This window comes from Cicer arietinum, chromosome 6 (genome assembly GCF_000331145.2).
Source record: "Cicer arietinum cultivar CDC Frontier isolate Library 1 chromosome 6, Cicar.CDCFrontier_v2.0, whole genome shotgun sequence".
In the NCBI taxonomy this organism is placed as follows: Eukaryota; Viridiplantae; Streptophyta; class Magnoliopsida; order Fabales; family Fabaceae; genus Cicer; species Cicer arietinum.
The window spans coordinates 51,149,816-51,154,747 of NC_021165.2; the positions used below are offsets into that span (position 1 = coordinate 51,149,816).

General features: G+C 31.1%; 1 long non-coding RNA gene across 1 annotated transcript in view; it reads right to left on the reverse strand.

Annotated features, from left to right (window-relative positions):
• Positions 1 to 4,625: 4,625 nt before the first annotated feature.
• LOC105852353 (uncharacterized) overlaps positions 4,626 to 4,932 on the reverse strand; it is a 2,013-nt gene continuing 1,706 nt past the window's right edge. The window contains exon 3 of the long non-coding RNA XR_001144193.3: positions 4,626 to 4,793. This is a non-coding gene — a long non-coding RNA (uncharacterized lncRNA). The remainder of the gene's footprint in view (positions 4,794 to 4,932) is intronic.

Consider the following 4,932-nt stretch of genomic DNA (forward strand, 5'->3'; position numbering starts at 1 on the left):
TGATGACCATATTCTTCAAGTTGGGAAAAAGAGAAAGAAAATGATACTAAGGGAATCTGATGAAGACGACCACACAAAAGAGTTGGAGTCTAAAGAAGATTTACATGATGAATTAGATGTTTAAGGTATTAAAGAGCATTACCCCTCATTTGTCATGCCAAAGAGGATGGATGATTTTAAGTGGGTTTTGGATATCATGTTTTCAATAAGTGATGAATTTAAAGAGGCTACTACTAAGTATGATGTCAATAATGACAAAGATATGAGATGGTTTTTAGAGCTATTGATCAATGACTTAGGAGGACATAGGCTATGCAAGACTTCCACATTCGTTCGAACCAATAAAATGTAAAAATAAGTAATTTTGTTTGTAACAATTATGTCATTTAACTTATCTAAATACTTTCAATCAGGTCCTTTATGTTTTAAACTTGTAACACTTTGATCCATTAATCTTAGTATTTTTTTGACAAATTTAGGGATTGTTACCTGTAAAGGAAGAACTACTTCCTGGAGTTGAACAGGGGTTCTGTGTTAAATACCTCTATAAAAACTTTAGTAAAAGGAATTTAAGGAAGCAATTAAAGGAAATAATGTGGAAGGCTATAAAAGCAAGTTATCCTCAAGCATAGAAAAATGAAAATGAGGGAAATTAGGAATGTGAATGAAGAGCATACAAGTATCTCCTAAAGATGCCACCCAGATTTTGGTCCAAGTCCAAGTTTAGTTATAATTCTAAGTGTGATGTATTGATCAACAATTTGTCAGAAACATTTAATAGTGTAATTGTTACTATGCTTGAGGATATCATAGGTTATTTAGTGGAATGTTGTGCTACAAATAGAGTGAAGGAACTTAATGTGTGGATACAAATATGTTATTGTCTTAATTTTTATATATCTAATTTGTCTTAAACTGTTTTACTACAATGAATTTGCTTTAATTCTGTTTTGAATTTTTTTAAATCTGTACTAAATGTGTTTTAATTTGGTTTGTTTTGAAGGTTGTCTGTAGTCATAATGTATGAAGTCAAAAACAAAAATTAAACTATTGAAAAGTATGCGATGGATATGCAAAATGGAATCTTCATGCATGAGATGGATGTTAATTGTAACACCTTGATTTTTAACGACTACAGTGTATTTTTAATAAAGAAATTAACTTGAAATTTATACCTTTAAGATTCTTTTCTCATGTTTTTTTTTAAAAAATTTTAAAATAATTAATTCGCATCATTTACGTTTAAAATTAACACAAACTTTTACTATCAAAGTGACAATTAAAGATTATACTAAAATAGTCGATGTGTGTGTATATATATATATATACACACATAGATAGATAAATAGATATGTGTATTTATTTAAGTAATAATTTCAAATCCTAATGCATCTCTTAGATGTCCGTGCACATGATTTCAAAATATATAACCCTGAATCTTAAATGTATCACAAACTAGCGTGCAATATATCCGTGTCTTAAATGTATCTTAAATGTCCGTGCACATGATATCAGTGTGATCCACTAGTGTGCAATATATCACAAACTAACACATTGATGCCTATTACAGACCATCACGACTCAAAAATCCCCTCTCCACAAGAATAAGGTGGATCTATTCCTAATAACCACACCCTCGTGGTCCATCACGATCCCCATGTAACCATGAAATGCATGTGTATACGATCCACCGTATATGCAACGCAATATTAAACCATTTACCATTGAACATATGCATTTATTTCATGGCATAGTTGAATAGTAAGAAGTATATCAAATTAGAGTAATCACTCACATATTCGCATATATAAATAGCAACATCTATATGAACTTAGATATATTCATATATAACATGTTCAATTAACATATGTCATATAGTACAAATATCATTATTTCAAGCAACCATCGTAAGTACTTAAAAGTTAAAACTAGAAATTTGGAAGGTACCTTTACTTTTTTTCTATTCGGTAAACATCATAGTGCATTCTAAATAAGATTATAACACACCTTTAATCATTAATTAATGTATAGAAGTACTCAACTTCGTTTTTCTTCGATTTCGTTTCCTTCAGAAATTTTAGGGTTGACAGAGGTTGAGAGATTTGGGGGTTTTCAGAAATTTTAGGGTTGAGAAAGGAACAACGCAGGGCTAAGAAAGGAATACACGCGGGAGTAAGAAATGAAATTACAAAATCTGGAAAATAAAACACGAGAGAGGTTTATGCTTTAAACAGCGACGGCGATTGATTAAAACTACCCCAGGAATCGTCGCAAACTGGTGGTGAGGGTGAAAAACGACACTCGTTGGCTTTATATGGTGGCGGCGGTTGACAAAAACCACCCCAGGAACCGTCGCAATGTAGTGGTGAGGGCGGTTATTTCAGAACCGTCGCAAGCCAAGTATCGCAAACTTCAAAAATTCTTGTAGTGATTAGGCTAACTTAATCAAAACATAACTTTTATTATGGTTGAAATGAAAATTATTTTAGGCATGTTCCCAAGACCTTTCTAAAACACAAATTTTTATGACAAACCCTACACGTCACTAGAAAATGTATTTTCCTTACAAACTCAAGTTTATCAAGCTGTAAAAAATTATACTCCCCAGTTTTAAAAATGGTTTTTTCTTTAGAATCAACAACTTTACAAGTATGACGTTCAAAACTTTTTAGAGCACAAAAATAAAGTAGAAAATTACAATAGTATTTTGATAGTAATTAACATGTCCAGAAACACTAGAAATTTTATTTTGCTCAAAATTTCTTAACCCATAAGTTTTAAAAATTTGTACACTGAAGCTGTTTTACCCATAAAATTTCTAGAGTCACTTTCACACATTCAAGCCTTCATGCATACAAAATCTAAGACATGCAAATGTTTAAAGATGGGAAGATGAGCAAGAAAAGAGAGAAAATGATTATAGTGAATTCTTCTATTGACGATTTTACTTGCGTCGGGTAATTTATCATTAAATAGTATTGATAATAGTTTTTTAATAACAAAATTATTAATCTTGCCCAATAGTTATCCACCTACTAAGAAAAATTATTTAAAACTCCTAACTCATCGGAACTAATTTTAGATACTCTTATTTTAAATAGTTTGAAACCACAAGTTCCAAGACAAAACACAAGTTTCCATTTTTTTTTATATTTTAAAATTAAATAATTTTTTTAATAGCGTAAAAATATAATCATTTAAAAAGAAAAACTAATATTATGATAGTTGAAAAACTATGAGTTTTATATTTTACCCCTCTAAAACAAGCTTCTTCCTCAAAACTACATACTAGTAAATAGATGCGGCTACTACTCCTTCATCTTGCTTTCCAATTTCTAAGTAGAATCTCCGATAGTTGGATTTCTAATAATTTTGACTAAAGGGATTTCTTTTTTTTCTTAGTCTCTTTCTTTTTCTATCCTCAAAACGAATAGGTGACACTTCAAACAATAAGTTATCCATTAATTGAATTGTGTCTGGCACAACTAGGTACGGCGAATCAGAAATACACTTCCTTAATTGTGATGCTAAAAACATCGTGGAGGTTGGATAACATGGGAAGTAAGCTTTAGATCTCAATGCGACACAATTCTAGATGGTACCATGTGCAATCTCTGCTATATTAATCTCAGTAAACTTTTTCACATTATAGGTTTTCCTTGGTCAATTGATCCACAATCACCCAAATTAAATCATTTCGTTTGTTGTCTTACGAAATCTCGTGATAAAATCAATGGAAATACTATTCCATTTCCATTATGGTTTATCCAATGATTGTAACAGTCCTGTCAGTCGTTAATGTTCTACCTTTGCTTTTTGATAAGTCAGAGAAGTCACAACATACTATGCCATGTGTCTTTTCATTCTAGGCCACCAAAATTTTGGTCATAAATCCTGGTACATCTTCATAGCTCTAGGATGAATACTCAACTTGCTTTTATGTGCCTCATCTAAAATTGTTCTTCTTTATTCTTCCACTACTAGCACTATTAACTTCGTTTTCTCTTGAATAAGCTTATTATCTTGTTTGTTCACAATATCCTCCAAGAGTCCATTTCAAATCTTAATCATTCTAAATTTTCAAACTCTTAGCAAAAGCTCTACGTCCACATGAAAATTGATGCAACCATATTTGCATCTCATTTTTCTTTGTTTTGTGCATCCATTTTTAGTTTAGTTTTTATATCAATCGAATTATTGTATTTGGTCATTCTTGTTTTACATGAATGAAACACTTTAGTGTTGAAAAGGGACTTGACTGATGTGGTTTAAAGATGGATACATTTTGAAAGCAATTTTGATGCAAGTACGAAGACAAAATGAACCACGGGCAGAGTGTGTCAGCAGACATACCCACATTTCTCGTTTTTTGAGACTTGGAAGAAACACTGTGACACCCTAAACCCAAATTGAAATAAAAAGTAAAATGCACTAGTTTTGAAAGAGATTCGCAGCGGTTCCAAAATAGAGTATAAAAATTTTCTTTTAAACTATAAGGTTCAGGACGTCACGCTCACGCTTACACAAAATACTTGCATAAAAATTTTCAATTAAAAATCCTTTAATATCAAATATAGTTGAGGTTTATTAAATAAAATTTTCTGACATAAAAACACGTTCTAAACTTAGAGACAATTAATTTCTACATCCGAATAAAAGATTAAAATAACATAATTGATCGATCAAATTTAAAAAAAATCTAAATTAATTCATAACTCAATAGAATACGACAGATTACTCCCACCCAGTATCACCTATCAGAGCGTGGATCACCAACTAATAACCTGAAATGACTGCGCTCTCGCAAGCGCCAAACACAAGCAACGAGGGGTGAGCTTCGAAAACATGTAATAGTATAAAGTAATTGAGAATAACTCGTAAAATATAGTAAACACCGTATCATATTAAATCACAATCAACAAGAATAATCAA